At 34.4% G+C, this 11,270-nt stretch overlaps 1 long non-coding RNA gene across 1 annotated transcript in view; it reads left to right on the forward strand.

Annotated features, from left to right (window-relative positions):
• The window catches only part of LOC136855512 (uncharacterized), a 576,042-nt gene that overhangs the window by 483,775 nt on the left and 80,997 nt on the right, over nt 1–11,270 (forward strand). The window lies entirely within an intron of this gene.

Here is an 11,270-nt window from a genome sequence, read left to right on the forward strand (position 1 = left end):
TTGAATCCAACATCCTTTAATTTGTAATAGAATTTTTTTTCTTTTTCAAAATCAAAATTGCATTTTGAATCCAACATCCTTTAGTTTGTAGTCTTTTTTTTTTTTTTTTGCAACTGGAAACGTCAGCTGTTTCCAGCTGAACAATCTGTTATTGTTTCCTAAACTGACAATATGCGTTTCAAACGAACAATATTCCCGAGAATATTTAATGATGGACCATGGATGAGGTTGGAATAATTAAGCGGTTGTTCAACAAACCCAATTACGATATTTGTGGATGTAGTAGACCCTTTAATTACGAGGCTCGTCAAACTGCGCATGCGCAGTCGGTTTAGGGGAATTACTGTAATTAAATGAAAATGCTTTGGCCTTCAGATTCCCAACGCTGGGGGAATTAAGTATTTGACATTTAACAAAAGCTACACGAGATGTTGAATTACTTTTATATGAAGAGAGAATTAATGAAAATGTCATTTACGTACGGGTGTAGTAAATAGTATTTAATATATATATATATATATATATATATATATATATATATATATATATATATATATATATATATATATATATATATATGCATGTATGTATGTATGTAATATATGTGTGTGTGTGTGAGAGAGTGAGAGAGAGAGAGAGAGAGAGAGAGAGAGAGAGAGAGAGAGAGGTAAGAAACTCAACAGTCATCTATCAATTAAGCTGCCTTCAGCAGCTATAAATAACCTCGTTAGTCTTTCTCAGTCGAGGCTTGGCCCTGTAAGGAAACCTGTTGCTCGGATGAAACAGGAACTCTGTTCAAACATCCTAAGGTCTGTTTGAATTTTGCCCTGATGTTTGCGTCCTGCGGAAAATTGTTTCTCGTGTCTACTAAACATTTTCTTTATTTCCGCGAAAATTTTTAGTTTTCTGTAAGAGAACACTATCGTGCCGGCTTTGTCCGTCCGTTGCAGGGTTGCAGGAAAATTGGCACTTATTTTAGTTTTAATTGAGAAACAGTAATTTTAAATGTTATGTTTCCTGTAAACCCACGTCGTGGTTACCATACTCCTACGTGCATGCTTACGCTGTAACACCGAGAGAAAGTATCGTAATATTGTGTAGGAAGCTTTTGGATTAGAATGAGAAAAGATTATTATGCAAGAAGAGTTTATGCAGCGTTTATCGTAAAAGAAATGGAAGCAGGAAGTCTCGTCCATGTCTTTTTCTGATTTAAGCTCAGTTTCATTACATAAGAATAATCATGAGGAAAAGGTAAGTAATTACGGTAGCGAAGCATAAAATCTGCTTGTCTCTGTAATGCTGAAGGAAAAACAAATATCATTTATTATTATTATTATTATTATTATTATTATTATTATTATTTTTTTTTTTTTTTTTTTTTTTACATGCAAAGTGAGAAGGATGAGAATATTTAACAGACTGAAATTGTTTGAGGGATCTCGGTGGTGGATGCAAGACTTGTATCGTGGGAGTATCCCCTTTTTCGACCTCTCTCTCACACTTTTATCAGTCCCCCTTTATTTCATGAGTTTCTTTTGTCTTCTTTTCGTGTTTTGGTTTCATTGATAATTCAACCCCCGTTTAGTCGACCATTCGTATTCATTCTTCATTGACAGTTCAACCCGTGTTTCTTTTTTTCCTTCATCTCTCTCTCTCTCTCTCTCTCTCTCTCTCTCTCTCTCTCTCTCTCTCTCTCTCCTCAGATCCAGTAAGGGGATGGGGTCTTGTAATCTAGTCAAGTACAGACTTCCTGCGTTACAGTTTCTCTACCGGGGTCCCTATCTAGGACAGATCCCAGCTGGGTCTTTCCCAGATAGTGACCCCCAAGGGTTTTCGGGGGTCGTTATCTAGGACTAATATTGACTGGGGGTCATTATCTTTATGATGTTTACAGTCCTTTGTTTATGTTTTTACGGTCATCATCCCCAAACGGGGCTTTGTACTAAACACGCCGCAAAGGTGGCTATATACCGGGTTCTAAAACCCTTTTGGGGGGTCACTATCTAGGAAAGATCTAGTCGCGCCGCAAAGGTGGATTATAAAACCACTGGGGGGGCCACTATCTAGATTGTTCCGATGAAAGTGCTAGTAATTACCTTTTCTAGATTCTCTAGACATCTAGATACTTTATCAGCTACTGCTTCGTTTAGTGTATGGAGAGTCCTTAATTCTTCAAAGAGCATCCATGTTACGCCTGTCAGGGTTCTACCTCACACAAGTTACTTTGCGGAAATCAGATTTGGTTCGTTCACTACCGCACCATGATTTAGAATTCACTTCCTGCTTCTGTTTTCCTTTGATGCTTACGGTCTTTTCATTATTCAGTTTTATCACTGTTTTTCTTTCATTTTCCTGTGTCTGGTCTACACCAGGACACCTGGTTGTCTTTCCATCTCCACACGGAATGGCAGAGGAATTTAGCTTGGAAATATCTTCGCGTGGAAAGAAAATTCATCCGGAAGGTAAAATAAAAAAGACATAAATTGAAAGTATTTTTCTTTCGGTAATTCTAAAGACAATTACAAAAGGGACCAGCTGAACGTTTTGGCCGAAATAATATGGCGATTCTTTCACTTGGGCGTATCAGAAAATGTAATTTTGGCCCGTTGCCTAAAAATATTGCCGCGGCGCTTAACTTGAAACTAATTAGTCTAATTAGATTAAGTAGAGTTCGCTGCTCCTCGGAATATGATTCATTTTTGAGAACACTGATCATTTTTGAGATTATGTAATGACGATCGCAATTATTTTCAGCACGGCGTAGCATTATAGTGTAAGAGATATTGTTTCGTTCTGAAGTCGACCTAAATATGAAATATTTAGTTTTAGTTTACGCATTTCTGTTCAATTGGTTCTTGTGTGTGTGTATATATATATATATATATATATATATATATATATATATATATATATATATATATATATATATACATGCATGTATGAATGTATACATATATACAGTATATACATATACATAATATTTTATTTTCTTCGGGTGCATATTTGCCAACTTCCCAGGCAAGCAGAAAGATATAATATATTCAGATATTAGTGGCACATTGTATGCAATCCCTTAGATAAATATATATTCATGTAGAAATCCCCTCCCCTCACAAAGTCATTTAATTAAACAAAGTTAGGGTATAAGGTCGATCTAAACTGCGATGCCTTAATATCACCTCTTAGAGAGAGAGAGAGAGAGAGAGAGAGAGAGAGAGAGAGAGAGAGAGAAATGCCAAGTTCCTTCACCCTTAGCGGCCTTATGGTAGCTTTCCCACAATGCAGTTTTTTGGGGTCGGTGCACCACCCCCCCACAAAAAAAAAGAAAATTGTGTCGAGACAGCGACCGCCTTTAGATTTGATGAGGAAAACAAGAAGACTACTATTTTTAGTTTTCTGTAAAAGAAAACTGTTGTGCCAGCTTTGTCTGCCCGTCCGCACTTTTTTATGTCCGAACTTTTTCTGTCCGCCCTCAGATCTTAAAAACTACGAAGGCTAGAGGGCTGCAAACTGCTATGTTGATCATCCACCCTCCAATCATCAAACATACCAAATTGCAGCCCTCTAGCCTCTGAAGTTTTTACTTTATTTAAGGTTAAAGTTAGCCATAATCGTGCTTCAGACAACGATATAGGATAGGCCACCACCCGCCCGTGGTTAAAGTTTCATGGACCGCGGCTCATACAGCATTATACCGAGACCACCGAAAGATAGATCTATTTTCGGTGGCCTTGATTATACGCTGTAGCGGCTGTACAGAAAACTCGATTGCGCCGAAGAAACTTCGGCGCATTTTTTACTTTTCTTTATCCACGATTCTCAACAGAAACGATAAGCGTGCTTTTGGTATCAATTAAGTGGAGAAATATAGATATCTAGCGAACTTGAGCCTGTGAATGTGAGTGTTTGGTATTACTGCAAATCGCCATCGTATAATCAAGGCCACCGAAAATAGTTCTCTTTCGGTGGTCCTCGGTATAATGCTGTATGAGCCGCGGTCCACGAAACTTTAACCACCGTACGGTGGTGGCCTGAACTATATCGTTACCAGACGCACGATTATGGCTAACTTTAACCTTAAATAAAATCAAAACTACTGAGGCTAGGGGGCTGCAATTTGGTATGTTTGATGATTGGAGGGTGGATGATCAACAAGTCAATTTGCAGCCCTCTAGCCTCAGTAATTTTTAAGATCTGAGGGCGGACAGAAAAAGTGAGGACGGAGAAAAGTGCGGACGAACAGACAAAACCGGCACAATAGTTTTCTTTTGCATAAAACTAATAAAAGAGAACATAACCGCAAATGCAATTCATCATAGGACTGTATGTAACAAGGTCACAAAACTATCTCTGCGTTTCAGCTTTAGCTCCCGTTGTTGCAAAAAGGTTTAAATATCGCATTTATCTAAAAATTCTAAAGACTTTGCAGCGTTATCATCTTTTTCCATTAAATTGGGTCATATTTTACTGGTAGATCGTCAGGTAATATGCATAAATCCGTGTGTTAATTCTGTTCTCAGTACTCTGTTTTGGTTTTTCTAGTATCTGTGCATTTATGATTATATTATATATACATATATATACATATAGGTATGTATATATATATATATATATATATATATATATATATATATATATATATATATATATATATATATATATATATATATATATATACACATATATAGATATATGATACATACATATATATAATTATATTACTAGTCTTCACAGTCTTGAACATGATACACACACTGGGAATTAATTACTAAAATGTCTTGATTGTGCATTTTATATATATAATATAATATCACTAAAATATATATATATAAATCTTCCATCATTTTAATTTCGTAGTAAAAATTATTATCCCAGATAATACACCACAATAATAGAAGTACTTCATTGAAACTGCCTTCAAGTGATAACATAATCTCGGCCAAGCTGTTAATCAGCGGTGCTAGGTGGAAGGGAAATCCTTTTTTTAAAAAGGGAAATGAAAAATATTTTCATGGTTTGTCGTCATCATCAACACTTTCATAGATTTCTTCTATTTACAGTTTACTCATTTATCCATATTTATGGCTCTAGACTTTTACAATGATGATGAAAAAACGATTGATGGTGAAAAAAAAACTCGTCACTTAGAACATAGTCTGGATTTTACATTTGATGAAGTAGTGAAAGATTTTAAATATATAAAAAAAAATATTAATGCAATGCAAACATATTGGGAGTGAAATCAATTACCGAGATGTTGCTCTTGAGTTTATAAAGGGTACGTTGTTGGATTTAATCATTTTTATTATTTAAATAAATATGCAAAAGTTCTCGTCATGAAATGAAGCGGTTAATTTCTTTATGTGATGAGGTGGAAACATATTGTATCTTCTTTTCTCCGGATGAGTATCACCTTTTCATTGTATTTGTAATGAGCATCGCATTTTCATTGTATTTGTAATGAGCATCATCTTTTCATTGTATTTGTTATGAGCTCACCTTTTCATTGTATTTGTAATGATCATCACCTTTTCATTGTATTTGTAATGATCATCACCTTTTCATTGTTTTTGTAGTGAGCATCACATTTTCATTGTATTTTTATTATCACCTTTGTTTTTAATGATCATCATCTTTTTCATTGTTGTTATAATGAGCCTCGCCTCTTCATTGTATTTGTTATTAGCATCGGCTTTTCATTGTATTTATAATGAATATCACCTTTTCATTGTATTTGTTATTATCCTCACCTTTTCATTGTATTTGTTATGAATATCATCTTTTCATTGTATTTAATTATAATATCAACATTTCATTGTGTTTATATATATAACCTATATATATATATATATATATATATATATATATATAGAGAGAGAGAGAGAGAGAGAGAGAGAGAGAGAGAGAGAGAGAGAGAGAGAGAAAGGAGAAGATTAATTTCCTCTCTAGATCTTGTTCTCGCAATTACCTGATAAGTGGCATCTCTCTCAGCCCGTATTGCCCCAGAAAAAAAAAGAATAAAGGTTATTTTCTTATCATTCTGCTTGTTTCGTCTCTGTGCACATTCAATTATTAGGAAATGAGATTATCTCTCTTTATTTCTTACTTCTTCATATATATATATATATATATATATATATATATATATATATATATATATATATATATATATATATATATATATATATATATTTATGATATATATATATATATATATATGTATGTATATATATATATATATATATATATATATATATATATATATATATATATATGTATATATATATATAAAGTAAACATTCCATTAGGAGAATCTCGTCAATTAGGAATCGATAAGTAAAGTTAACTTCCGGGAATAACTTTTAGAAATATCCACATAATCATCTTAATAATTTACAAGGTAAAATATTAATATTGATGTAATATTATTATAGATATTAATACAATAATATTAATATTAATAATATAGTACTGATTAGCCATACAAGAAAACTAATTATAAAAGTCACTGAGAACAGGAACAAAACCTCAGCGTATTATTAATCACGAAGAGAGGAGTTTATCAGGACAAGCTTAAGCAAATATTAAGTATAGAATAACGATGCCTGATAAGCAACGCCAGATATTAATGGCCGTTTCGGCGTTGCTTGCAACACGGCAACATTGCAAGGTAATTAAAGTATATTGTAATCTTGCATTCTTGCTCGTGATGGGTTGCCCAATATACTGCATTGTGTGAGAGCGTTATATCAGGAGGGAGAAAAACCGTCCTATCTAGCTCTAATTATTACTTACAGAGAGAGAGAGAGAGAGAGAGAGAGAGAGAGGAGCAGTCGAGTTTTCTGCACAGCCGCTAACAGCGTATAATCAAGGCCACCGAAAATAGATCTATCTTTCGGTGGTCTCGGTATAATGCTGTTAGAGCCGCGACCCATGAAACTTTAACCACGGCCCGGTGGTGGCCTATGTCGTTGTCAGAAGCACGATTATGGCTAACTTTGATCTTAACTAAAATAAAAACTACTGAGGCTAGAGGGCTGCAATTTGGTATGTTTGGTGTTTGGAGGATGGATGACCAACATGCCAATTTGCAGCCCTCTAGCCTCTGTAGTGTTTAAGATCTGAGGGCGGACAGAAAAAAGTGCGGACGGACAGACAAAGCCGCCACTATAGTTTCCTGTAACTAACTAGGTTCGGGGTTTTTCGTCTCATTTGAATTTTCTTCCTTTTTAGGAGTCTGCAATTAATTCCGCTTGGATTGGCGAAATGTGCTGATGAAGCTTTTGGGATGAATAATTCTCACGAATTTGTCCTGATGCTGGAGAATAATTATTGGTATGAACAAAAAATATTTCCCCTAACCTGTCTCCTCAAGAATACAATTTCTTTGAGACAATTTCCCTGACTATCTCATCTTACGAAGCACAGTTATTTGTAACTGTCTTCCTTTAAAATACAATTTCTTTGATAATTTCACCCTGTCTCGTCTTACGAAGCACAATTATTTCTAACATTGTTTAAAAAAAAAATGATTTGATAATTTCCCTCCCTATCTCGTCTTACGAAGCATAATCATGTGGTCTTCATTATAATCTTCATTATAACCCAGTTCGCCGGATTTTTCAAACGAAACCTTTTTCGTTTATTTTTTACCCCCTCTTTTTTATTTATCCTTTCTCATTGATGGAGTCATTCTCGGTCTCCCCTTCTTTGTATTTCCCCGTGTTTCCTTTATTTCCCGTATTTCTAGTATTTCGCGTATTTCCCGTATTTCTTGTATTACCCGTATTTCCTGTATTTAACTTATTTCCCATATTTCCTGTATTTCTAGTATTTCCGGTATTTCCTGTATTTCCCGTGTTTCCTTTATTTACCTTTTCCAGAATTTATTGTATTTTATTTATTTCCCGTATTTCCCGTATTTATTGTATTTCCCCTATTTCCCGCATTTCTTTTATGTCCCGTAATTCCTTTGTTTCCCGTATTTCCTGCATTTCTAGTGTTTCCCGTATTTCCTGTATTTCCTGTACTTCCCGTATTTCCTGTATTTCCCGAATTTCCTGTATTTAACTTATCTTCTGTATTTCCCGTATTTCCCCTATTCCAGTATTTCCTGTATTTCCCGTACTTGCCGTATTTCCCGTATTTCCTATATTTCCCGTATCTCCCGTATTTCTCGACTTCCTTTTTGTCGTCGTTGCTATTCTCGCGATGGATTGAAGCTCTGGTCTGCGCCCCGTGTTTTTCGTCGGTGCAAAGTCTGGCTCCGGAGGCCCGAGTTCCCGACGCCTTTTCCCTTTCACTATCTTGTTATTCAGTGCAAAGCAAAAGGTGTTTTTGCTCGCCATCGCCTGCAGAGATTATTCGAGTGTGAGCAGTTGCGTTCTTCACCTTAGGTCGTAGAAGGGGATGAACTTCGAGTTGATGTTTCAGTTCGAGTTAATATGTATCTCACTTTCGGCACGGATGCAGTTGTGGATTTGATGCTACTCTTGTGGTGTTGCGTTTTTATGATGAATTGTTTTATTTCTTAATGAATTTAAATGAGAGAGAGAGAGAGAGAGGGGGTTTGAATGTAGTTTCTTATGATAAATTGTTGTATTATCAGATTTCTCCTGATAAATAGAGAGAAGATTTCTCATTTAAATGAGAGAGAGAGAGGTTGGTTGTAGTTTCTTATGATAAATTGTTGTATTTCCTATTAGATTTCTCATTTAAATGAGAGAGAGAGAGAGAGAGAGAGAGAGAGAGAGAGAGAGAGAGAGAGAGAGAGAGAGAGAATGTAGTTTCTCATGATAAATTGTTATATTATAAGATTTCTCATTTAAATGAGAGAGAGAGAGAGAGAGAGAGAGAGAGAGAGAGAGAGAGAGAGAGAGAGAGAGAGAGAGAGAGAGAGGGAGTAGTTTCATATGATAAACGGTTGTATTTCTTATCAGATTTCTCCTTTAAATAGAGAGAGAGAGAGAGAGAGAGAGAGAGAGAGAAATTGTTGTATTATGAAAGAGAGAGAGAGAGAGAGAGAGAGAGAGAGAGAGAGATGGTTGTATGGAATTCCGCAAGAACAAAACCATACTAAGCATCACTTTGATCCTATTATTTCTTCGCTGACAAAGACTTGTAGTGTCTTTGTAGAAGGTTCGTGCTATAGTTGCCACTTTATTTGCGTCATTACTCTTTTATTTCCTCTCCCGTTCTCGATTGAGAAAATTATAATTGAACGAAATCGTAATTTATATCTTGTTTAACGTTTCGGAATTTTGATGACGCAAGTTACCACACGATTGATTCTCGTATCATACGCGTTTGTTAAGGCAAGCGCCAAACTCAGCGCTTCAGGATAACAAACATTTTGTTTGATATTCTGTGACGTAATTGTTTGTGTGTGTTTGTACTGTTAGAAACCGTCAATTGATGTTAGTTTAAACAAGATTCATTAAGTACAAGGTATTTCTGATCTAATTATGGTTAAACGACTGTATTAAATAGTTTTGCCCATTAAGATACTACAAGTTTTAGTGTAGTTTTAACAAATTATTTGAGATGAACCAACATATCTTTTAATTCGCGATTTAAGAAAAGTCACTTTATGGAAACTGGATTATGTATATGTATATATATATATATATATATATATATATATATATATATATATATATATATATATATATATTTATATATATAATATATATATAATATATATAAATATATATAAAGTAGTAGTATTAAAACGAGATAATTCTAACAGCAAAGAGCAGTTAATGAGTAAAAAAAACTTTGTCCAGAGGCAAATACATTAAGATTGACCACCATTTTATATTTTATAAGGTTCATGCAAAAAATATTGTGTTGCCAACACTTAGACTTTTGGCTTCTATATTATTTAAGATAAAATGTGGTTTGGATTCTTTAAAAATTGTTATTCTTTTGTATCTGAGATGGATTAAAAATCAGTAAATCAGACACGATACGCTGCTCTCTCTCTCTCTCTCTCTCTCTCTCTCTCTCTCTCTCTCTCTCTCTCTCTCTCTCTCTCTCTCCATAGTTAGTATTAGAATTCCCAATTTTAATATGAATGTGAGATTCACGACACTTGCAAAATTTCAGACAATACTATGATGGAAAGGAATATTAACTTACGTTTATGAACCGAAAACATTCAAACTTGCTTTCCTCTCTCTCTCTCCTCTCTCTCTCTCTCTCTCTCTCTCTCTCTCTCTCCCATCGAAGAATAATTGCATTGACTGTCAATTCCAAGAATGCCGGTGTCCTCAGGCCGTCAGTTGCGCAAGACGAGAAATCATCTGCATGTTGCAAGCTCATATCTCTGTCAAGTTCCACTGTTATCCCTGTTTCTTCACCATTTGAAGTGAAGTATTCCGTGTACGCGTTTGTATATGTGTGTGCATATATATGTATATATATATATATATATATATATATATATATATATATATATATATATATATATATATATATATATATGTGTGTGTGTATAAATATGTATATATATATATATATATATATATATATATATATATATATATATATATATATATATATATATATATATTATAATATATAATGAAAAAAAAATTCTTTCACAAAACTCATAAAACAAGCCATTAAAAGCCGTTGTTTTTAATACGTCATTCTATTTTCGTTGTCGAAAAGGGAAAAATCGAAAATGAATGTGACCGCTTTGGAGAACATTGTTCCATCGACCCCCTCCCCCCACCTCCACCTCCTCCAGAGAGAGAGAGAGAGAGAGAGAGAGAGAGAGAGAGAGAGACGTCTCTTACATAAGCAGTTTTGTATTTTGTCGTAAAAGTGTCCGCCCCAAAAAGGAATGTACATTTTTTCCCCACCTTCTTGTTATAACTATAACTTCCAGCTTTCCCTTTGCGAACACATTTTGTGTTGTGGGAAGTTGGCTTGTGGATAAAGTATATTTTTGTAGTACATTACTGTACGTACGAAACACTCAGGAACACTCAGAAAAACAGTCAGTTCTTTTTTTTTTCTTTTATTCCAAGATACCGGCTTCAGACAAAAGTTTTTAGATGTTACTTCTGAATTTTTTTTCCCACTTGATTTTTGTGACGAAGGAAAAGTGGGGGATTGTATTGGTAATATCGCAAAGGATGGAAAGTCCATAAAATTCTGGATGTCATTTTTTATTCCTTTTTGAACTGATGAATGTTTGCAATATTCTTTTTGCCTGGAATTTTTGTATGTATTTGAGTTTGTCATTTGAATTTTTTTTTTTT

The sequence above is a fragment of the Macrobrachium rosenbergii genome, chromosome 31, assembly GCF_040412425.1.
Source record: "Macrobrachium rosenbergii isolate ZJJX-2024 chromosome 31, ASM4041242v1, whole genome shotgun sequence".
Lineage (NCBI taxonomy): Eukaryota > Metazoa > Arthropoda > Malacostraca > Decapoda > Palaemonidae > Macrobrachium > Macrobrachium rosenbergii.